Source organism: Otolemur garnettii, unplaced genomic scaffold, assembly GCF_000181295.1.
Source record: "Otolemur garnettii isolate 467f Iridium unplaced genomic scaffold, OtoGar3 scaffold00012, whole genome shotgun sequence".
Taxonomy (NCBI): domain Eukaryota; kingdom Metazoa; phylum Chordata; class Mammalia; order Primates; family Galagidae; genus Otolemur; species Otolemur garnettii.
In genome coordinates this window covers 21,141,011-21,167,411 of record NW_003852407.1, presented here as the reverse complement: position 1 = coordinate 21,167,411, position 26,401 = coordinate 21,141,011, and the positions used below count along the sequence as shown (strand labels likewise).

At 35.6% G+C, this 26,401-nt stretch overlaps 1 non-coding gene across 1 annotated transcript; it reads right to left on the bottom strand.

Moving 5' to 3' along the window:
• Nucleotides 1-24,113: 24,113 nt before the first annotated feature.
• Nucleotides 24,114-24,220, bottom strand: LOC111723548. The gene has a single exon (XR_002772069.1). It is a non-coding gene; the product is annotated as a U6 spliceosomal RNA (small nuclear RNA).
• Nucleotides 24,221-26,401: the final 2,181 nt, after the last annotated feature.

Here is a 26,401-nt window from a genome sequence, read left to right as displayed (position 1 = left end):
GCAAATTGGTAGAACAAGTAAAACATATACAATCTCAAAAAATAAAGTAAGAAAGCGATCTGATTTAAAATAACATCAATAATAATTAAATACTTAAGAAAAATTTAACAAAGGAGATAAAAGATCTATACACTGAAAAATTTTAAACATGTGTGAGAAAAATTGAAGAACACACAAATGTAAATGGAAAGGTGATAGGAAGACTGAATATTGTTAAAATGTCTGTACTATCCAAATTAATCTATAGATATAATGCAATCCCTATCAGAATCCAATGATATTTTCTTCACAGATATAAAAGTGATCCTAAAATTCATAAGGAACCACAAAAGAAACTGGATAGTCTATGCAATGTTGCATACAAAGAGCAAAGCTGGTTGCATAATACTATTTCACTTCAAAATATGCTACAAAGTGATAGTAATCAAAATAGCATGATATTGACCTAAAACAGACACATGGACCAATGCAAGATAATAAACAGTCTAGAAATAAATCCACACATATATAGTCAACTGATCTTGACTAAGAGTTCTGAGAATACAAAATGGCGGAAAAGACAGTCACTTCAACAAATGGTCTTGGGACAACTGGATATCCACATGCAGAAGAATAAAATTATACCCCTATATCACATCATATAAAAGCATCATCTGAAAATTAATTGAAAACTTAAATATAAGACCCCAAACTGTGTATCTCCTAAAAGGAAATATAAGGAAAAAAATACTTGATATTGGTCTGGGCAATGAGGTTTTTGATATGACCTCAAAAGAACAGGCAACAAGAGCAAAAATACACTAATGTTAATATATCAAACTAAAAATCATCTGCACTGCACAGTTAAGAAACCTCTCAACAGTGAAGACACTACTTAAGGAAAGAGAGAAAATATTTCCAAACCCTACACCTAATGATGTAATATCTCAAAACATACAGAACACCTACAATGCAATAGCAAACAACCAATTCAAATAACTCAGGAAAAAGTGGGCAAATGACCTGAATAGACATTTCTTTAAAATAGATATCCAAGGGGTTCACATATATAAAAAACCTGTTTAACCTCATTGTCATCAAGGAAATGCAACTCAAAACCACAAGACATATATTATTTCACACTTGTTAGGATATTTAGAAAATAAAAGATTATTAAATTAAAAAGTAAACCCAATGTACTGTGGAGAGGAGTATAAACTGGTACACACATTACAATACACAGTATGAGAATTCCTCGAGATATTAAAAACAGAACGATCACATGGTATAGCAATTCAGTTTCTGGGTATTTATCCGCAGATACTGAAATCAGAATCCTGAAGAGATACCTGCCTTTTCATGTTCACTGTGGCATTCTTCACATTAACTATGATATAAAATCAACCTAAACATTCATCAAAGAATGAATAAAGAAAATATCATATGTATGTATATTGAAATATAATTTTGCCCCCAAAATGGACAACATGGATGGGCCTACAGGACCTTATTCTAAGTAAAGTTAAGCCACATGTAGAAAAACTAAAACTGTATAATCTCCTTTGCATGTGGAATAGAAGAAAGTTGAAATCCACAGAAGCAGAGAATAGAATGTTGATGGCCAAAACCCACAGTGGGGAGTGAATGTGTGTGTAATAGGGAGGTGTCAGCCATAATGTACAGTCAGTCATGAAAGATAAATAAGAGATCACCATTCAGTGTATGTGTCTATAGCAAACAACAATGTACTGTATACCTAAAATATGCTAGAGAGCAGATTTTATGTTAAATGTTCTTACCACACATATCCAACAACGTAGTAATAGTAAAAGAGATGGAAGGAAACTTTGGGAGTTGATGGATATGTCTATGAACTTGTATTTTTTTTACAGGTATATCATTAGATTGTATATATTATGTATGTACAGATTTTAATATGTCAATCATACCTAAATAATTAAAAAAACGTTTTATTCTGCTCTAAACTTTCAAATTTGTATTTGAATATTGTTTAATAATAATCATCATCTTGAATTTCCTCAAAACTTATCTTAACTATTCAGTGCAATCAGCTGGTTCTGAGGGTCTGTAATAATGCCTTCCCTTAGATGTGTGGGTGGCAACCTATGTTCTAGTTGCACAGTCCTAAGTTAAGAAATTTAACTGAACCAGACTGAATTAGTCTCAGACACCATAAGTTCCACACAATTCATATCCAATTGCCTCACGCTGTAGCAGTGCATTGGATAACAAAGAAAGCATTGCTAGCACTCTTATTCACTCTAGTTTGTCAGCCAAACTTTCCATGTAAACCTTTCTGAGTTTTAAGTCCAAACATTTTAGGAGACTGTTAAAGGAATCTCTTTCATATATCTTAGCTCTTGTGCTTTCTAATTATATCTTTAAATAAGAGTGCTTTATTTGATTTACATTTTCCCTCATCAATCAATAATTGTCATTGATATGTATCAATACATTTTGAAAGCATACTGCAGAGTATGATATTGTTTTATTTCTGAGATTCCTTTAAAATTGTTTCAAATGTGGAAATGCTGTATTAAAATGCTATGCACAGTGATTCATCTTCCATAAAATGTCTTATGAGATAGTCTGTAATTTACTGAGAACAGAATTGATCCATTACTGATTATATTCATTGGAAGGGGCTATATTAAAAACACAACGAATTGATTGTTTATCTGGAAGCTGGATTTTCTTGCAGAATACGTTAGCTGATTTCTTCTATAGGTGAACTTATTAAAAGTCAAAGTTATTTGAAGAAAATGCTTTATTTATAAACAAAGGTACTTGCCCACAAATATATATATATATATATATAACAAATATACACATACATTTGTACACACATACACATATATCAGCCAAACACATTTTCAGTGTGAAATGCTAAAACATTTCAGTTTTGATAGATACCACAACTTCCTTATCACTGCGGAAAGGTGTGTAGCATTGTGCAAAGTTTATGTATTATGACCAACAAGATGAGCTGACAGGCTGCTGTGTGCTAGAGTCAGAAGAAGGTACGGTCATTGGCTTTAAGACTCAGTAGGCATTTTGATCATTGTTTTCTTTTATGGATAGCAAGGAGAGGGGCAGTTTTATCGCCTGTGCAATGTGGAAGGAAAAGTTTCAAATGACCCCTGCCTTTTCATTGCTACGTCTAAGCATATGCTATCATTTTTCCTCTAAGTTCTATCAAATTCTACCATTTTCATAAATTTTAGTATTAGAAGAGTCTCCGATTGTTGGTTGTCAATACAAGTGTGAATAAGAAAGAAATGCCATTTAAAACAGATCTGGAGAAATAATAACTACAACTTAATTTTGGCTCTTTTTATCTCTTTGGAATGAGAGTTCTTTCTCCGGCTACAAAAATCATCACATTTCTATGAAATAACATATCGGTGGCATATAATCTTTGACATTTTAAAGTGTTTTGTCATTTTGTCATAGTTTTTTATTTTGCTTTCCCGAAAGATCCTGCAGTCAGCTGCAGACCGCAGGCTTTGTTTCAACTAATAGAATGTCTCAGAGCCCCACAGGACGAGACTATGCTGGTGATTTGGGCTATAGGTTTCTGATATCACTCAACATCCTTTAGGTCATGCAAGTGGGCGGAGTCAGAACAGTCAGAACCTGAGCCTAAAAACAGGTTCATGATATTGTTAAACCAAGATAAGGTGAGATAAGAATAAATGTTGGCCAGATTAAATAAACCTATGAGGATGATTATATTTTTTTATTTGGAATACTGTGGTTTTCATAACATATTATTTTCCAGATATAAAAGGCAGCCATTACTCTTTACTTTTATTCCATCTATGACTCAAAACAAGTTAGTTGACATTATTGCCAGGTGGGTATGGAAGTCCAGGTTTACTTGTTGGCCTCCATTGAGCCAGGTGAGGAGATAATTTACATCCCTGCTGGCTGGTGAGTGGGGGTTCCACTCCCCAGAAGGCCAGTTCCGATGCAACCCTACCTCTCCCCTGGGCCTCTACTGAATCAACCCAGCAGAGAAGGAACAAGGGGCACTGCACTTGGGAGTGTGCACAGGAGTGCAGTTCCTCACCTAGTCTTCTCCAGTACCAGGTCGGGGTTTTTTTTTTTTTTTTTCTTTTTTTTGCAGTTTTGGCTGGGGCTGAGTTTGAACATGCCACCTTCAGTATATGGGGCCAGTGCCCTACTCCTTTGAGCCACAAGAGCCAACCAGGTCTGGGTTTTTTATACGGCCTCACCGGGTGAACGTGACTAAAACCACCAGGTGTTTTGTGGAACTTCCTTAGAGGCAGAAAATCTCAGCTTCCCATTCTGGTGGGGACAGAGCTCAGGCTGTCATTTTCTGTGGTAATTGGCTGGAATGGAGCAGTTATTACCTTCAGGTCACCCCTGAAGCCAGCCTAGTCTCACTGAAAGCCCCTGGTGACTGTTGCTTGGTTACATTTGCTGTTTATTTAAAGCCTAAGGGCTCTTTAATCATTAGGTAGTGAATTCTGCCAGGTCCTTGGTTTTGGAGAAGCATGTTTACTTCTGGCCCACCATGTGTCCAGAAATGCTGTCCAGGAACTAAGGCTACACTCAGGGGCTTCAGGTGTGATCTAAAGGTCAAGAGTCTGCTTGGTACTTTATTTTACTGTGGCTGAGCTGGTACCCAAGTTGTAAAAAATGGGTACGTATTCAGAATCCTTCAGAATCTTCTGAATCCTTCCCTTTCCAGGCCCGGAATAGAAGACTCTCCCAGAAGGGTAATTCCTGTAGTTGGAAGAGGAGTGACACAGGCACTGCTTGGCTACCTCCAGTGTCTCACTGGGTCATTTGCACCCACCTGCAGGGGCTGCCAGCCAGCCAGCACTGCGGCAGGAATTGTCCAAGAACCGAAGCCTTCATGGCATCCCTGCTTTACACATCCCGCCAAAGCTCCAGGCTGATTTCTGTCAACTGGTGGTGAGGAGGAGGGGGCAGAACTCAGGTTTCTGCAGGGGAGAATTTCTCTCTGTCCCAGCTGGTGTCAGCCCTGCCTCTGTGTCACCAGCAAAATCCTGCCCTGTGCTGTGTTTCCCTGTGCCAAGGGGGGCCTCTAGTTTCAATGCAGAGCCCACTATCACTTCACACTCGCTCCACCGGGCACACAGATTCTCTCTCCACCTGGCATCTGACCCGAGACACTGCCAAGAGGAAGAGGAAAGGGTGAAGTAGGCAAGGTGACATTGTCATTTCCGCCCTGTTCCATGCTTCTTTCCTGGATAGGATTTCAAAACCAGGTAGCATAACCTCTCGCCTGATTTTCTGGTTCTGAAATTGCTTGCATGGATACTTGATGAATTTGGGGCTGGTGCGGAGGAACGATCTCTGGAGGTTTCTATTCAGCCATCTTGCTCCGCCTCCCTCTCTCCACTGCGTAACTTTTCATTTAGTCTCTGGAAGTGCTCTGTGTGTGTATATATGTGTATATATGTAGTAGTTAAATGCTTTAGCTGAGCATTATAAATCACCTTTTCCCAAGAAAGATGGTTTTTCACTATGTCATAATCAAATGTATAGAACAGATCAGTTTAATTATTTTTGTTCATCACTATTTTCAATTGTGTGAGCTTTTGCTAAGAGGTGTAAAACTGATTTCCTATCACCGAAATTACAACTTGGACATTAAAGTCATTTTTTATTACTAGCAGTTGTTCTTAAGTGAGGGGTAAGCCTATTTCATCTCAAAATTCCTGACCTTCTGTTTTCCGGGGACAGCAAGCTATTGCATAATAATTTTCTATTAAGGGAACAATCCTTCATAGACAGATTATTTTGATTGCTGCTGGGGTATGGATGACTGCTCTGAAGACTAGGCGATTAAGATAGCTTATTTAAAGGGTAATATGATTTTTAAATATGCTTAACTTTATTATATAGTCAAGTAGCTCATGTTATTTGAATATTCACATAAAGCAGAAAAATATCAGCTATCCTGAAATACATAATAGGTACAAATTTTATTACAGTGGATTAGTAATGAGACTTGGTGATTAGTTCTATTGTTAGCAGTGTCCTCCACGGTTCCATGATGAGAGTTAGCACTAAGTTAATACAAGGGGGAATATATTAGTAAGATGTATGCCCTGCCTTTGACTAACTTTCAGGCAGATGTTTCTTGAACTTTCTCAACAACGAAAATTAAGCAATGTGTGAACATCTATTTCAGGCTTTCCACAAGTATATTTATTCAAGTCCTTTCCTTTAGATACAATTTTTTTTTTTTTGGCTATTACAGTATTAATCTTCACGTACAGAGAAAGCAACTCAATAACTGAATAAAAATAATTGTGGCTTCTGTTTATACTACAAATCCTAATTTAAATACTCACCTTTCATAGAATTTTCCCTAACAATGATTAATGTAATAAAACATGTATTTTGATTTTTTGTTTTTTTTGGTCAGGGCAGAGTTTGAACCCGCCACCTCCAGTATATGAGGTCACTGCCCCAGTCCTTTGAGCCACAGGCAGCACCCTATTTTGATCTTTTTCATAAAGTTTTATTTTTCTTTTATAAATGTAATATAATTAGTAGTTAGATATATTTTAATTTATTTCATTCAGAAGTTTTTATTTTTATTATGTCCCTTTTACTGGACCACAATCCCTTTGAATGAAGATACCGTATCAAATTAATTTACCATTTTATCCCCACAGGTGAGGACAGGGCATGACTTATGAATAATTTCAGTGATTTGATAAATAGAACATATTGAAAAAAAGTTTAAAAAATTGAAAAGGACAACAAAGTATTTTATTTAAATTTTTACTAGAAAGAATTGTTTTTGTTTTGTTTTAATTTACCTACTAAAATGATTCTATTGCACAGCTTAAGCAATTTCAGGAAAATTAGATCTAATAGTGTAATATAATCTAGATAGGAAAGAGTAATAATGATCCATATTTTTATGGATTGCCTAAAGCTTCCATTGAATAATTTCTTAAATCTTTATTAAGTGCTTTTATCCAAAGAAATAAAGCCCAAAAGGTAAAATACAAGTACGCTCGCTTTGTACTAATGATCTAATGATAGTAATGTTTTATACTAGAGGTGCTAGATCTATTTGAGCTTTTTATGTTGACCTATTTCTCTTCCTTTGGTTAAAATAGTCTTTTCCAAACTTTAATAATTGTTTTATTAAAGCATTTAAATATCTCAAGATGAAAAAAAGAATAGAATCTTAACTGAGTCACTTAAAGTTTTATCCAATAATATCTCAACAGAAGTTAATACATGTATTGTAAATCAAAATATCAACTCTTATAATTCTAGATAAATATTTAGAAATAGGAATTGTATTTTACATTGAAGTCCAATTTCATAATTTATGTGTGAAGATTATTTTTCTACCTTTGTATCTTAAAATCAATTTGGTGTATGAGGGATGGAGCTTAGTTCAAGAGTCCTAGTGCTGGTCTGGTTTTTAGTAAGGTTGTTAAATGTTTACATCTTTATGTAATATTGACAAATGGTTTATTTGTAGGTCAGACTCAGGAGTCATAGATCTTACCCAATACTGAACTTTCTTTGTCATTGAAAAGATATAAGCAATTTCTGGGTCAGGAGAAATATTCTTTTCTTAGAGGAGTCTCAGACTAGTCAATGCAGTTCTCAAAAATGGCATGTACAGGGGTGGCACCTGTGGCCCCATATACCAGGAGTAGGGCACCAGCCCCATATACCAGAGGTGGCGGGTTCAAATCCGACCTGGCCAAAAAAAAAGCCACATATAACCTGGATTCAAAACTACAGTACAAACTCCATAGTTGACCATGTGCCTCCATTGTCCACTTTCTTAAGTTGACCTAGTTTTCATAGACCAGACATATACCACAATTATAAAGGACCACAATTACAAAGGCCTAGCTCCTTCATGTCGACCTCCTCTGCATGTTGACCAGTTTATTGTCTCATAGGTGGTCAACATACAGAGGTTCTTTTGTGTTTCAATTTAAGTTTTAAGAGATGTCTTTTTCCTTGAACAATGCATTGAGAGGGATTGCTCACATGGAGTGAGCTCTTTAGGTTTTAGAGCATTCCTGTTATATACAGTAGAACCTCTGCAAGTTGACCACCCCAGAGACCTAAAACTAACTGGTCAACATACACAGGTGGCCAACATAAGGAACTAGATCGACTGTGTTAATACTTACATGTAGTGCATGGCCAGTCTATGGAAATTAGGTCAGCCGAAGGAGGCACTCAATGTAGGCATGTGGTCAACTATGCAGGTTCTACTATAATCTACTAATTATACTGCTTACTTGACAAGCTTCTATGCTCCAGCCAGCCATGCATCATAAAGCCAAAAGTATCAGGTTTCTTTATAATAAGTCATCCAATCATGTCTTTCATAAGCTGCTTAACACATTTTATAGAGAATGACTCTGATAATTTTCCGTTTGTCCATTTATAAATAATATTAGCACTTTGAGGTATAGAAGAGATAGGGTGGGGTGAACAGTGTCATCATAGTTTATAAGGAGATTTAGCTGAGATCCTACATTTCTTTTCATTTTCCAGTCTCAGATACAGAGTAAAGAGTTTATAGGCGCATAGTTAAATTTTTTCCTTCTAAATGAGCAAAGCACTGGTTACCCTCTGATGCCAGGTCTAACTACCTTTTTCCCCCTAAACTTCTTGAAACACTTACCATTTAAAATAGGCTAGAAATTGCCTATGTTTCTTGGGTGCTCCATAAAATTACATTTTCTTGTACTCAAATATAAAACTACCAATTTGAACATTGGCATTTCTTGAAAGAGAGACTAAGATATTCTTCATAACAAAATAATATATTGAATGCCAGCCCCGATACACAAAAATCTGTTCTGCCTCCACTATGTTAAATTATCAGATTTCATTGAACTACTTAATTTAATAATCATTTTAATAATGTATGTATTATTTATATGAAGGCATATAGCTTAAACGCCTCCACTAGAGTGACTTTAGGTGGTCTTGTAGAAAAAAAAATAAATGTTAAGTATTTCATGGAATCAGATCAAGCTTAACTCACATAGGACTTCACAATTAAGGAAAAAAACAACCTTTGTCCCTAATTATTCCTCTCAACACCATTCAAAATCTTCCATGTGAAAACTAAGATGCCACCACCTCTCCCTATGCTATTGGTATTATAAATAGGTAAAAGGCATATCACAAATTATCATTGTCTTTTCATATTCTTTGTTTAGTCTACAAGCCCCTCTTGATATAATCTCTTATTTCTCAGTGTGTGAACAGGTTCAACAAGAGGAATTAATGCAACATTGTCATCTTGATTTAGTGTTAAATTACTTTCATGCCATTTCTTGTTCTTTTTATAAGAAAAAAAAATGTAGTCCCTCTCCTTCTTATGCATTATTTCTAGCATGCCAGCAACTCATATAACCAGCAGCCCTAGGGGGTTGACTTCAGAAATGATTGTTTCTTCCTTGTGATGGCTTAGGTGATAGAATATGTCAATCTTAACAGCCAGTGACTTTTGGGTACTGTATATGTTTTCAAGGCTGCCCTAGATGGAAGCCTCCTGTCACAAGGTTTAAAGACAAGACAGTTTCAGGATAGGGACAGCTTTAGGAGGTTTTGTTTTATATTGCTTTTGTTTGTTTGTCTTTTAATCCCAGCATGATTTCTGACCAGGAATTTGAACAACAATAACAATGACAAAAACGAATTGCTGGAAGAAATTGGTCTGGATGAAAAGAATTTCTGCACATAATTCTTACATGAAAAACAAAATCTAATCACTTAGAAACAAAGACAATCTATGATAATTTTAGTGAATTCAGCTTCATTACCTTAACCTTAGTATTAACTTTCCAGCCTACCTTTTTATTGAGAACGAAATTACTGAAATCAAAGTTAGCTGGCCAGTAATTCTTTTTGCTCAGAATGGCATTATCAGAATTGAGATGTACTAGGAGCTTTCCGTTCCCATAAATAATGTGATCAAGAAAAAAATATATATATATAAAGTCCAGGGAAATCAAAGACCTCTCAGATACAAAACAATAACCTGGTACATTTTCTTTTATTATGATTTTCACTTTTATTTATCACCAGATACATATTTGAAATTTCTACTCAATTCTGAACTTGAAATCAAAATATCTAATCATAAAAAAAGCAAAATATTGAATCATAGACTTAATCAGAATAGGTACACTTGTTTCAGACAAAAATACTATACAGAATTTACATTTAATTTTTCAAAAAACAAAACATTGGGTTAATTTTATTATTTTGAATGGACAGTCATTTATATATGTGTGATCTCATGCTCTATTAGAAATTCACCTTATTTATTTAGTTCAATTAGTTATATACTGTTCAATGCATAGTAAATGCTGAATATGGCTAAGGAATACATTCTTAATTTTCGGTGATAGTTTTAAAATGTGTATAAAAAACCTGACACTTCACAAAATGAGTGCTAAGGTCTTTGTTGCTTCCCCCTTGAAACTGAGCTTGATTTTGTGATTTTTTTTCTACAAATGAAATTGGTTCATTTATGATGTAAGGTAACTGGAACTATGTGACTTCTGAGGATTGGTTATAAAGGGTGATATTTACTTTACTATTCTTTGTTGAAGTCTTCAACCAGCACCTAAGTACTCCTGACTGCCCCGTTGCTCTGAGGCTGCCAGGTTGTGAGAAAGCCCAAAAGTCCACAAGGAGAAGAGAGAAGAGAGTCTCTGAGACTGCAGGGAGAGGGGGACGCTTGTAATCTGACAGCTGCTCTGGCTCTTCCCTGTACAGATCTAGTTGTTGTTTCATTGTGAAACTTTCAGCAAAGTTCAGTAAGGCTAAACTAAAATAGGTTTCTTGGTTGCAATCATTCCTTGTTGAGTCTATTAAATGAATAATTATTAAGGACTTACCAGGCGTCAGACATTATTAATATTTAGGTAATATTAATATTTCAATAAAGAATTGCATTTGTCTTGCCTCATGAAACATACCATTTATTAGACAGAAATTTTCCCAAAGCAACACAAAGATTAGAGACAAGGACAGGATAAACATTTTTCATTGAAGTGTCATCTCACAATGACATGATATACAGTAGCTGACCTAATTTTCATAGCCCAGACATGCACTACATGTATCTATCAGTACAGTAGGCCTAGATCCTTAAGCTGACCCCCTCCATGTGTTGACCAGTTTGTTAAAGTCCCTTGGATGGTCAATTTACAGAGATTGTACTCTAAGAGAGATTTTAAGAGCATTTTAAGTATTGAAATTTTACAAAAAAAAAATCAAAAGTATAAACTTGCGGTCCATATACTCTACTTTCTATAATCATACTTCTATAAATTTCTTATGGGGATTTTTCTGTTGCACATATTTATAAATTTACAAATAAACGTAATTTGGATAATAATTTTTTCAACTGTCGTTTATACCTGAAGGTCAAGTGCTGCTGATTTTACATCACCCACTGTTTTTCCAAATATTCAAATACAATAAAAGAGTTGTATATTATTTCATCTTGAATAGGAAACAAAATAATTCATGATATCACATGTGCTATATTTGGTTACATAGATATGAGCAAATCAAGTGTCTATGATTATTAAATGCAAAGAGATGGCAACACTTCAAAAGGAACACTGACAATCTTCTTAATACATCTGCCAACCCATTTGCATTAATTGAGAAAAGGCTGTGTACTTATCTTAAACTTAAATCACAAAAAAGCACATTCAAGCCATTCTAAAGACAATAATTATATGCAGAACACTTTGAGTTGCAGAAGAACTTTCCTCCTCTCCTTCAGAAAATTGTTACCAACTGCCACTGTTGCTTCTGCGTCTCTCCAACTCATTAAACTTTGGGAAGCTGCAATTGACAGTTAAAATAGATTTCAGTAGCATTAGCTCCAATTTCAGTAGATTAAACTCTGAGGTTCAGAGAGTGGAATATTCTGATTAGGTATATTTACTGGCTTCTTTCAGAAGATGGCATGTGGGAACTTAAAAACTAGAGACTAAAATATGTGTTTACTTTTATGTCTTACAGTTCCAGGAAGCAGATCATGATTCTGAAGTGAAATTTCCTATATTGCTGCCTAAATAACAACAAAACATTCTTGGTTATTTCTGTTTTCAAATGAAAAATTAACTCTCATATGTGTACAAAATCTACTAAATACTTAGATTGTATCTTGCTTCACAAGTCATGGCCCAGTGGACATAAAAATGTCGATAATTAAAAGACCTCAATAGCTATTAATGATTAGGCACATGGCAAGGAAATCTTCACTGACAGAGAATACACATATGCGCACAGAATATGATGTACTCTATAGTTCAAGGTTTGGGGCCGAGGATGATTCTCATGAAATATTGATACCAGAATTCCAGGCTCTTGGTCTTGACGGTTCAAAGAATGAAGCCACAAACCACAAGATCAGCAGTAGGTTAGGTTTTATTTAACAATACAAGTGTTACAGTTCTCACAAAGAACCAAACCTCCTTGCAGAGCAGGATCAGCAGTAAGATGGGTTTTATAATACAAGTGTTACACAAAGAACCAAACCTCCTTGCTCTCCTGCTCTCTTTTGGAGGTCTGTGTTTGGGCTCTCTGCTTAGGGGCTTATATAGTGGCAGGTAATCAATGAGCTTCAGGTCTTGAAAACAGACTGATCAGGAGCAGGTTTTGGAAATAGACCAATCAGGGATGCACTGGAGGAATCCATGGGAGGAGACAGCACAGTGCCAGTGTCTTCTCTCACTTGAGTCCAGCCAAATTCCTCCATTCACTGCAATAGCAAAAGGTCCGAGACCAAGGTGGCCAGTCTCAGTGCCACCTTGTCCAGCATCAATAGGAGGTTAGACAAGTACAGATAGAATTAATTTACAAGTCATTTATTCACTGGTGAAGCTCTTTATTTTGACAACTGGGCATCTGTTTTTTACTCATGGCCAAGTAAGGGCCAATAGGTATGACAATGTCCTGCTTATAGTCTAAAATTCCTCCAATGACCCCAAGGGTCATTCACCTCTGTTGATTTACATGTGGCATAACCACTTAGCCAGTCTGGCTTGACTAAAGGCCAGAGGGGGATAAAACCCCCAAGTATCTGTGGTAGTCATGGGGGGTATAACATGTGACACTCAGCTCCCCCTTGAAGAGGAAAACTACCAGGAGAAGTAGTTCTCCAAGACAAAAGAAAATAATAAATGATGAAGAAAATATACAAAAATATATAACTTGTTTGAAATAGAATGTTTAATTGGTCAAAGTTGAAGCTGGAGAAATAAGCCACATGGGCCTTTATTACAGAGCCCCATATTATGGGATAAGGTCCATAAAAGTGAAGGAAAAGCCATTTAAAGGAATCAGCAGGTGATAGGTTCAGATTTTGTTGTTGTTCTTCTTATTGTTTTTAACATACTCTTGCTGAGGTATGAAAATGGATTGAGAGCCACTTTGGGGGCAAAATAAGTAATAAATATCCTGAAAAAATCTTATTTTGGAAAACCAATGAACATCCTGAATAATATATAATCAACATTTCAAAACCATAGCTTCATAAGAACTGTGAATAAATATACAAAATATGAAATAAACAAAATAACAAAAGTGAGCTTTAAAGAATCCAGGTACCTGGATTAGAAGGTACAGAAAAGTAATAAAAGTAAACAAAATTGACTTAGAGAGATTACTAAGTGAATACTGAGAATTTTGTTTACCTATGTTAAGCTTAGAAATACATGGAGTTTAAGAAAATGATACTTAATAAATCATACAATATGCCAGGGAGATTAGATTTGGGCACCCCAAATAAAATACTCCTATATACATATAAAACAAAAGTAAATATTGTGTAAGGGAAACTAGTAAATGTCTTAGAGATGGAAGGATAATTTAATATTTTTATTCCAGTAATTAATAGATAAAGGAAACAAAAATGTTAAATGTTCAAATAATTGATCAGCACAGTTAACTAACTCAAAGCAATAGCAATTTTGTCCGTTGGGGCAGTACCTGTGGCTCAGTGAGTAGGGCGCTTGCCCCATATACCAAGGGTAGCAGACTACCCCTGCCAGACTGCAACAAAAAATAGCCAGGCATTGTGGTGGGTGACTGTAGTCCCAGCTACTCAGGAGGCTAAGGCAAAAGAATCGCCTAAGCCCAGGAGTTGAAGGTTGCTGTGAGCTGTGATGCCACAGCACTCTACCAAGGGCAACAAAGTGAGACTCTGTCTCTACAAAACAAAACAAAACAATTTTGTCTGTCTATAAAACCTATAGCCAGTAATTTGATAATATGTTAGGTTTCAAATAAATTTTAACACATTTCAGAAAATGTAATATAAAACACACTGTTATCTGACATTAAGGCTATTTAGACTCAGATAATCAAAATATTAATTCAGAAGATAAGTAAAAATTGGAATTCACGTTTATAAAAATTCAAAGAAAAAATAATGAATATACACAAGTGAAGGAAATTAAAAAGTACAGCTATAGCTGAGAAATGACAAACAGCTTAAGTAATACTTAGAGGGAAATATGTTAACCCTACTTGAGTTTATTAGATGACAAAAACCATAGATAGATAAGGAGGTAACCATCTAATATAATAATATGCAAAATAAACAAATAACAAAACTGTAAAGATAAATGTAAAATAATTGAATTTTAAATACAATATCAAACATGTCAAACCTTAAAATCTAGATAGAGAGAAGTAACATAAGGAGTTGGCTCTTTGAAGAATATATTCAAATACTTTGGTCAAGTTTGAGAGAAAAAAGACAAAGGTTGAAAGGGAGAGATTGCTTTGATGTAAGAGAAATTAGACTTAATAAAATATTATGAACAAATTTCTGCTAAAATTTTTAAATTTTTGTATAAAGTAACAATTTCTCAAAAAAAGATAGAAATAATAATTCTAAATTATCATTAATGGTTGATTTAGTTGTTAAAAATCTTGCCACAATAAAAACACCAATATTACCCGTCTGAAAGATTTATGCCTTAGAGCCAAACACTCAGGTCTAGATAAATCTTAGTTTGTATTACATAGAAAGTTTCTTTTAAATTAGGTATGTACTTGCCATACCATCAAACATAGCCACTTCTAGGTATCTACCCAACAGAAATTGAAACACGTAGACATATAAAACATTATTCCCATCTTCATAATACCTCTATATATAATAGTTAAAAACTGGAAAATACCCAATGGCCATTGGGTGATACATGGGGGAGGAGATCATTGAATAATCATGCAATGATAAGCTACTCAGGAATATAAAGTGACTGCTGATACATTCAACAAGACAGATGCATTTCAAAACCTTTGGTGAAACTAAAAGCCAGAAGTGGGACTACACAGTTTACAACAGGGGTGTCAGCCCCATATACCGAGGGTGGTGAGTTTGAGCCCAGCCCCGGACAAACTGCAACAACAAAAAAGTAAAATAAATAAATAAATAAATAACAAAGAGGCAAAATTATGAGGCTGAAGACAAACCAGTAATTGTCGGGGACTGAGTATTGAAAGAGAACTTGCCCAACAAGAATCATGAGAATTTTTGTTTGATTCTTTATATCATGTCTGTGATGGCTATTACTTCCTGATTTTGTGTGGCAATTGCATTTCAAACACTGATTTTTTTTGAGGTGTTGCCCTCTTATTTGATCCATTACTTAGGTTTAAATAGAACAAAATTTGCCTTTTTATTTGTTATTGTTGTTCATGATCTTAATAAACATCAAAATATTTTAAATTAGAATTATTAATATTTAAAATAATGGAGATAATATATAACAATATTAAAAGTCCAACAGCTGATAATAGATGTTAAAATGTTGCTAACTGAATTTTTAAATATATTTTTTAAGAAAACAGATGCATGAAGAGCCAGAGGAATCATCATAGGCCAATGAACTTTAAAATAAAAAACAAAATGATATATATTCACGAAAGAAAACACTTCTTTTTTTTTTAAGACAGAGTGTCACTCAGTCGCCCTGGGGTAGTGTCCTGGAGTCATAGCTTACAGCATCACAGGAACCTCAAACTCTTGGGCTCCAGAGACCCTCTTGCCTCAGCATCCCTAGTATTTATCTGGGACTACAGGCATCTGCCATATTCCTGGCTATTTTGAGAGATGAGGTCTCATGCTTTTGCTTTCTCAGGCTTGTCTTGAACTCCTGAACTCAAGCAGGCCACCCACCTCAATCTACCAGAGTGAGAAAACACATTTTTGATAAAATTAAGAGCATGAGTACACACTGCCTAAATGCCTGAGGACTGGCATGCCTGGAACCTGCCTCTGCCACCACTGGTGTCCATTTTCTGGTCAAGGACTAAAGGACTGGCCCTGTCTCCAACAAAACCACTCCACAGCCTTCACAAACAACAGTTATGCAACTAAGGAACTCACAGACAGTGCTGATGTTGATACAGCCAAATAAATCGCTGGACACCACACCACTGTGCCCACCCAGAAGCAATGCCAAAACACCCTACCTAACTGTTGTTATAGGTACATCTCCAGAAAAATGTATTTTCCCTATGAAACTTATTGCAAGGAACAGTTAGACCAGGTGTGCAAATGTCAAAGTAAGGATGAAAAAAACAGGGGAAAAAAAAAAGGTAAACATGACACTTCTAAAGGAACACAATAACAGTATACCAAGAGTAACAGATGCGAAAGGAAAGAAAATCTATAAAAAGTCTGATAATAAATTGAAAACAATGATCTATGGAAATTCAGCAAGATATAAGAGAATACAGGTAGAAGATACCAAGAAATCAGAAAAATTATGGATGATCTGAAGGGAAAAAGAAACAGTGATATTATAGGGAAAGAACCAAATAGCAATCTTGGAAATGAATTAGTTAATGAATGAAATAATGAAAATACTGTTAATATCTTCATCAATAGGCTAGATCTAGTAAGAAAAGGAATTTCTTAACTTGAGAAAAATCTCTTTTGAAAAAATTCATTCAGACAAAAAAGATGGCATGCTAAGTATTTATAGTTTCCAAAGTTTCTTCTTTATGGGTTTTGGAAGGGCAGTAAGGAAGATCTAGACTGATTGGTGAAAAGATATAAAATTCCAGCTAGGTAGGAGTAAGAAGTTTATAGTATTCTGCAGCATTGTAGGGTGAATAGAGTTTAATATACAACAATTTATTGCATATTTTCAAAAAACTGCAAGTGAAGATTTTGAATGTTTCTGACACAAAGAAATGATAAATATTCATTGTGATGAATATGTTAATTACCATGTAATAATCAGTACACATCATATACATGTATCACTGTGATATTTACAGTTGTAAATGAGTACGATCATTGTAGGTCAATTAATAATTAAAGAAAAAATATAAAACTAAAAATATATAGCTGTTTCTTAGCTATCTACAGGAAAAGAGAAGAGTTTGCATTTATCAAAAGATTGATTATTAGAATAAGAAGATATGTAAGTTAATACATTTTCGTGAATCTTTCTAAATCTTAAGAGACAGAAGTAATTATTACCATTTCCTCACAAGGTGATGAAGAAACTTAAATTGTATGTGATCAAGATGTTGGGAGTATAAAAGAATCCCAATTTGGGCGGTGCCTGTGGCTCATAGGAATAGGGCGCCAGCCCATATGCTGGAGGTGGGGGGTTCAAACCCAGCCCTGGCCAAAAACTGCAAAAAAAAAAGAATCCCCATTTTATATTTTATTGTTTCTCTTTATTTTCCATCTATTTCATCCTTCATATAAAGTTTAACAATGTACTTGATAATGCTGGCTATAAGGTGCTTTGGAGATTAAAGACTGTGTGAGTGGTTTAGAAGGTCAATTTATGAAAATTTTACAGCACATATTCAATTACAAGTACTTGTTATTAAGTTCCCTCTGGTTCTCTAAGCAGTAAGTGTACATAAAATCTAATGGGACTAATACAGATATGATAAATCAAATAAAAGAATAAAATACTTTCAAATAGCAAGTGAAACTAAGAAAATAAAGCTGGATGATGTGACAGATCGTCATCTGGATATGGTGGTGGGGTCCCGTTTGAGGAGGTGACAGGTGACTTTAGGGACTACAGAACAGCTGTGACTTTGCGTTGTGACTCAAAGTTCAGCAGCTTCAACACTGGAGAGTTTGGACACATGTTCAAGATAAGTATACGAGACACAGTGTAGCCTGTTACAGTCAGACAATATGGCTAGAAGGGGGTCTGTGCAGCACAAGGTAAAAACAAAAGGAACCAGGAATGAAGTTGAGTAAACGTAGGTAACAATGAGGAGTAAGCCGCCATTAAGGAGTGACCAAATTTAGAACAAGAAAGGAGATCAATAAAAAAAAAAAAATCCATATATCATGCATGTGTATCATTTATCCAAAAAAATGTAAACAACTAAATAAAGTTTTCAGAGACTAGGCTGGGGTAAAGTTTAAAAAGTCTGTACATTTACTTATGTGCATTGGCAGCATATATAAATTGATATATATTTATAGATCATAAATCTACATTAACATAAATGTAGGTAATACAATCCATATCTGTGTGGATAGATATAGATAATAAATAAAATGTGATGTAAATAGATATATATATATATATATGATTAATTTCATCGAAAAGGGAAAAGGCTGTGTACAGACTTAAAATATATACTTACCTTTTTATTGTGAATGTATTTATTTGACACCTGGTGAGAAATTTGTCTATCTTATTAAAAAACAAAGGCCAAATATTTCTATTTCATGAATAGTCTTTCATGCTCATAACTAAATGACCACATTTCAAATTACAAAAATAATATACTCAAAATTTAATCTATTTGAAATACATTAAATACAATAACGTTACATAGTCAGAACACTATCAGAATGCTCTGGTTCAACACCAAAGCACTACCATGTAATGTGTATATTTTAATAAGGCCAAATATCACCACATGAATTTAATATAGTTACAAATGCAAAAGTATTGAAGAGTTTTGAGGAGATTTATGAGCAGAATCCAGTGGAGTCGCTGGAGGTTAATGGCAGAGTAGACAATAATTCTCAGTGAATATGAAAAGATATGGATAGATCTACATTATTAGAAAAAAGTTTTAGAGGAATTTTGTGCATAGCATACATGTCTCATTGTGACCAAAAGTAGGATTTATTGATAATCCTATAAAACTAATAGAGCAGACTTTTTCTACATCAGTTATATATTTAGACACCATCAAAAGGACATCTGAAGAAAGGCATTAAGTAAATCCTGCTTAACCATAGAGAACCAACCTGGGGACCAGGGACGGCTTCCTGGAAGGCAACTTTTCTGTATGCTGGGCAGGTTGGGGTGGGAGGTGATTTGGGATCGTTCAGCACATTACATTCCCACTTCAGATCATCAGGTATTAGCTCCTCGTAAGGAGCGTGCAACCTATATCCCTTATACGCCAGTTTACTGTAGGGTGCCTGCTCCTGGGAGAATCTAAACTGTCACTTACCTGACTGGTGATGATGCAAAAGCAATGAGGAATAGCCAAAAATACAGAGGAAGCTTCACTTGCTGACCTGCTGCTAACCTCCTGCTCTGTGGCCTGATTCACAACAGGCCACTGACTGATATCCTGGTATCCTGCCCCCCAGAGCTTGGGGACAGCAGATGTAAACTATAGTCACTCTAGAAACTTGTCTATGTGACATGTCACGGGATCATATAGTTTAAGAAAATATAACATTGCTGAATAAAAGTTATTCTAATCATAATAATTTTGTAAACAAAAGATATTACCTGAACAATGCGCTTGAAGGAAACCCACCCACGAAGAAAAATAAGATAATCACGTTTTTATAGAGTACAATATTTTCACATTTGTATATTTTGCCTGTGTTTTTCGTTTGTAACTTAAGCCAACGATTGCAAAAAATAGTGGATGAAGAATGATAATAGTTACCACTGATTGTGTGCACTTTCAAAGAGCCATGCACGGGCTCATGTTGCATGAAGAGGCTCCACTACATTTTACCAAATCCTCTGAAGCAGATTCTAATAACAATGTCCTTCAAAGGGCAAAAAGAAGCTCAGCGTGGTTAAGTTACACAACTAGCAGCTATGCAGATTTCTGAGCACCACTCCGAGCACACACTCCATACTCCATCAGTTTTTACCACATATATACACCAACCAGTTCACATTCTTAATTTTATATTTGGGGGGTTTTAAACATAATTTTGTGTGTTATGACTTGTGTGAAATGAAGTAGAAGTCAATGGATCTCCAACACTCTCTTTAGGTCTCTAACCAGACAGATTTTCCTGAGCTTCACTTGCTCTGACAATCAGAACCACACAAAGTTTATGTCTAAATGTCCTTCAAGTTCATCTCAATTTACTTTTGTGTTCAAAGTAAAGACATAATTTTCCTCTTCTATTTTTATATGCCCTTTGCTTCATAGCACAAAACAGAATTCAAGCAGCATGATGTAATCAAGCATACATTCTTAGAAAATTATTATATTTAAATTAATTTTGTTCTTAAATTCATACAACCAAGGGTATAATCTAATGTTTGACTAGATTTTACGGTTGTATCAATCAGAACGCTGGCAGGAAGCCTAATGGAACTCAATACAAGGAGGTTGGGGACAGCAGGGATGGCAACTTTAGGGAGCATTTGTCACTGCCAGGCACTGAGGGCAAGAGAGGTAGAGTTTGAGGTACAAAAGATGAGAAGGGCCTTAGGGACTCCTCTTGGTTGGGAATTGAAATAGCATTTGAGCCAAAGTGTCTGAGACAAGGACACAGAAAAGAACTAGCCCAAGTTCTCTTCCTTCTTGTTCTCCTGTCTCTGGCTGGCACCTCCCATTGGCTGAATCCAAACAGAAACCAGGGGAAAGAGGCACAGGTGATGTAGTTCCCAGGAGTCCAGCCTCCTTGGCGCAGGGCAGAGGACAGCAGGCCGGAAGGTGATGGTCCAGGGCAGCATAACCAGCACTATGAAAACTGACTATCAAATTATTTTGTGGAAAGAAAAACACCTACTTGTCCTTTCTCTTTCCTGAAAGTCGCTCAGATAGAGAAAGTGATTACAACTCTTCTCAGAAAATGAGTTACAGTTTAAACCCACTGTCAACATATCCGGGATTTTGTTTTACAACGGCCTCTTCACAAAGATGTCTATGTGAAACACTGTGATTTCTCCAGACAGAATGTCTTAAGCAATAAGATACAAATCCAGACAAGTTCCGATGAGCTGGTGTGCATTTTGTCCTTTAGATTTGGTTGAAGGCGATGTTAACCATGTGTGGTTGATGACTCACGTAACTTTCTCATAGACATAAACCAACCCATCTACAACCACATGATGTGGCGCTGTTCTAGCCACGGATACCTGGGCAAGGAACAAAGAGCTGATGTAAAAGCAGCTGATCTTAGGATGCCAATGGTCTGTATCCTAAGCCCCGGTAGAAAGTGATAAGCTAGGAAAAATAGATTGAAAGGTGTAGTTGGGTCATACGAAGGTAGGCCCCCACAGTGAAAAGCATGCCCCTTTGATTTCTGCTGTCCCTGTGGCCTCTCTATGGCTAATCCTGTCACTCTCATTCAATTATGTTTTTGTCACTTTTTTCTTTTTCATGTAACAGATCTGGCTTGTTCTAAGTTTCTAAAAGTCCTGAGACTATGTGCCCTGATAATAAGCAGTCCAATACTTGCCTTAGCTGAGGAGATACGTCTTGTAAATCAAAGACTTAAACTACAGCAATTCTCTAGAAGACTCATAGTGTATAGAAAGCAAGGAAACGGGTTGTTTTGTGATGCATTTAAAATGACATTGCCTACCTGTGCAGCCACCTCAGGAAGATACATACACCAATCACCAAAAAACACCCTAAACAAAGCCATCTACAGATTACGATATCCTCTGTTCACTCCTTATCAATTCATCCTCTGTCCACTACTTATCAATTCCTTTCCATTCTTCCAGTCAGTAATTTTTCTTAGTTTTTACTCTGAACTGGCAGAGAGGTGCATGCCTGTCAGCCAGTTTAGCATGGAGCAGGAACAGTGTGGAAAACAAATGATTTGGGAAATAAAATGGTCCATCAGAAATTATTCTCTATGTTTTTCTTAGCTAAGTTCTCCAAATGGTTAATCGATGATGGTAAATATAAAGTTCTTTTTTAAGGTAGCACATGATACTGTTTTCTGGTGAGAACATGAACTGAATTCTTGTTATCTAAGCATTTGGTCTTTACAATGCATTAAGTAAAATGGCCATACCAAACATTGTTTTAGATCAGCATTTCCCCAAAGTTCATTTGGCAGAACTTAGTCAGAGAAAGTAATCAGTTCTGTGTAAAAAAGGCTGTCTGGAAAGAAATTTTGGAAATTGTTGGGTCCTCTAAATTGCTGACACGCACAGCAGATCTCTAAAACTGGGTGATGCCCCAAAATAATTTGTCAAGAAATCATTTTTTCTACTGAGTATTTCCAAGGACTAGTGGCCTATGTTTCACGTTTTTAAAAAGTCTATTCAAATGGCTATCGACTGCTTTTTCCTGAATGTCACAGTCAAATTCTGACACACCGAATGAGCAAAATAGAGAATAACACTTTTTGCAAGATCATTACTGTAAAAGAATTCATTTTCTGTCAATTTTTAATTTAAAATTAGCATTTATGTTTAATGGTGCATTATATTTTTACTATAAAATGGCATTTATCAATTGTTAATGCACTTAAGTGTCCCTAAATTTCCATTTGAGAGTAGATGACATATATTTTTACAGTATCACTATGGACGAATATGTGTGTGTTGTATGTGTCCGTACATACACATGGAGGGGCAATTAATTTCATGAACTCACCCTAGGAAAAGTGCTAAATCCTTATTGCCAATTATCACTATGGTCACCAGATGGCCAAGGGGAATACTTAGAAGGTGACTGTTGCAATATACAGCAATGAGGTAGGCAGCACTTTTTCTAGGATGAGTTCATGAACTTAATTTTCACACCTTGTATGATGACAGATTGGATGGTCATTCCAGAGAAATGGTTCTAAAATTGCTCTGATGGGTGGATTAGGCACCAGCATTAGTGCATAGATTTCCCAGGGAGTACCTTGAAGGTAACCATGGTGATGCTAATCAATAAGGTACGTAGGACTCTTTTTTTTTTTTTTAAATCATAGCAGTGTACATTAATACTGTTATGGGGTACAGTGTACTGTTTCTGTATACAATTTAAAGTACTTTCATCTGACTGGTTAACATACCTTCATGTCTTTTTCTTAGTAATTGGGTTAAGACATTTATATTCTACATTTAGAGAGATTCACATGTACCCTTATAGGATGACTCTTTTAAAGATGAGTTTGCAAACTTAATTGTCCAATCTTGTATATACATTTTCAGAAAGAAAGAAAAACTGTATTTACAGTTTTTGTCCAGGGCTGGGTTTGAACCTGCTACCTCTGGTATATGGGGCCGCCGCCCTACTCCTTTGAGCCATAGGCACCGCCCAAAAAACTGTATTTAAATTGTAATACTCAATGTGTACACATAATGTTTGTTATCTTATATATTGTATCTTGTATCTCTTATAATTTCAGAAATCAAACCTGACTTGAATATTATAATTTTAATACAGGTTCTTTCCTTCTGAAAATATGTATACATTTTTGGCACCTTCTGTGTATGTATACACACCTATCTTATATATATTTATATTTTAAGCAAATACATTGTTTAAAATATTTTAATGTTGAAAATAAACACTTTTTTTTTCCTGTTTCCACTAATCCAAATATTCATTTTCTCTGACAATATGACATATGGGTAAAATTTTCTGATCTTGAAATCTGTTTCTTAGCAACCACTCAATGAAAGAGTCTTTTGATCGCCTTTGAATATACATCAATAGCTTAAAGTTTCTCGAGATAAAGACCTAATAATACATGATGAATGTTGTTAAAATTTCTTTTACAATGTCGTGATTATAACCCAAGCAAATCTGTTGTCAGAAAGGGGTGCTACCTTTCCTAAATTTGGTTTTATTTCCTAATCTAGTGCTTCTCCTTTTTGATTGCACCAAATACAAACACTTTTTTTTTTTTAAATATGGAACGCTTCATGAATTTGCGTGTCATCCTTGCGCAGGGACCATGCTAATCTTCTCTGTGTTGTTCCAATTTTGGTATATGTGCTGCTGAAGCAAGCACAAATGCTTTTGAAAAACATTTAAGATTTCTCCTATAGTCTTTGTAATTTCCTTTCTTTGCTGTACTGGAAGAGTATAAAACTTAAAGACCCAGTCCCGGGGACACTTCTTAGAATTTGTTGAACTTTACTTGAGGAACTAGTTGAACACTGGATTAGAAATAATTCATTGGTTAGAATATTTAACTAAAAGTATCAGAGTAAATAAACCACGTATTTCTCCCTAGATCACCAAAAGATTAAGAAGATTAATAAGATATTTTATGAAAGAGACAAAGTGTGACTATGGATTCTCAAATATCAGAAAACAGGAAGGTGAACGTGATTAAGAAAAACCCTAATATGTAACTCCTTGCTTTTAGTGTTTACTAGAATTTTACTGTTATCTGGTGAATGTTATCTTTCAACCTGGGTAAAGAAACTTACTCCGTGGGAGTAGTAAACTTGTTTCTCTTTGTATATTTTCAGAGAATTTTAAGGTTCATAAAAATGATATTTCACATTACCTAATTGCCAATTCTAGGAAAACCCTTGTTCCTCTGGGACTATTACTTTTCCAATGAATTGAGTAGTTAATGATCATCTCAATCTATTCATCCCCAAAATGTCACCCTTGAAGGGCTGACAACCAGAATCTACAAAGAACTCAAGCAAATCAGCAAGAAAACACTCAAACAGCCCCACAAAAAAAGCATGCAAAGGACACGAACACAAGCTTTTCAAAAGAAGAAAGACTAATGGGCAATAACTCTATAGAATCATCATCAGAGAAATGCAAACCAAACCACAATGACACGTCCCCTGACTCCACAGAGAATGCGTTTCATCAACAAACCTCAAAACAACAGACAGAGGCCTGGGTGTGGAGAGAAAGCAGCTCTTACACATTGCCGGCGAGACGCAAACTAACATAACCCCTCTGGAAAGTCATATGGAGGTACCGCCAAAAAACTAAGAGTAGGCCTATTTGATTCAGCAATCACACTATTGGGTATTCACTCAAAGGAAAAATATTTATTTTATCAAAAAGATGCATGCACTCAAATGATTACTGCAACACTATTTACAATCACAAAGCTGTGGAATCCTCACATGTGTCCATCGAGGCATGATGTTAACCTTCTAAGTGAAGTAACATAAAAATTTAAAAAAGATACATGTACTCACAATTAAATTGGAACTAACTGATCAACACATGGTTAAGTGAACCAACTGATCAACACATGGTTTTACTGGTTAAGTGAACATTTACCAGTAAAACACAAATGAAAGCAAGTAGGTGAGGGGGCACGAGGAGAGAGGTAAATTGACTCACAATGGGGACAGTGCACATTATCTGGGTGAGAGGCACACTTGTATCTTTGACTTATTTGTACTAAAACAATTCATGCAACTGAAATATTTGTACCCCCATCATATTCAAGGGAAAAAAGGACATGCAAAACCATAATTATTTTTTAAACAAGAGCAATGATAGAACAATATGTTGAAAATAGCTATTCCCTTTTAATACCTATTCTTCCTTCTTTCCTAAACTTTGATGTGGATTTAGTACTATCCAGAAGAAAGATTTTATATATATATATATATATAAAATTTTATTTTATTTTATTTTATTTTATTTTCTTGAGACAGAGTCCTACTATGTCACCCTGGGTATGGTGCCGTGGCATCACAGCTCACAGCAACCTCAAACTCTTGGGCTTAAGCAATTCTCATGCCTCAGCCTCCCAAGTAGATGGGACTATAGGCCCCTGCCACAATGCCTGGCTATTTTTTTGTTGCAGTTGTCATTGTTGTTCAGCAGGCCCAGGCAGGGTTTAAACCCACCAGCCTTGGTGTATGTGGCCGGCACCGTAACTACTGTGCTATGGGAGCCGAGCTGAAGAAAGATTATATTTTGAGACTCCCTTGTGGTTTAATGTGGTCCCGTGACAAAATGCTGACCTATGAAATACAAAGCAAATGTTTGCTGTGGCTGTGTCTAGGGTACCTTCTGTAGGAGGCAAGTTTTATAAACACGTTGTTCCTCTCCCCCATCATTTCCTTTATGTGGCTTCCTAGAATGAAAACGCTATCCCTCCTGAGCCGTGGTGACACAGGTGACACTAGAGATGAAGGCATCTGAGCTGTGAAGAACGTAGTGGGACAGTGCTGCCACACCCCGCCTACCATTTTCACAA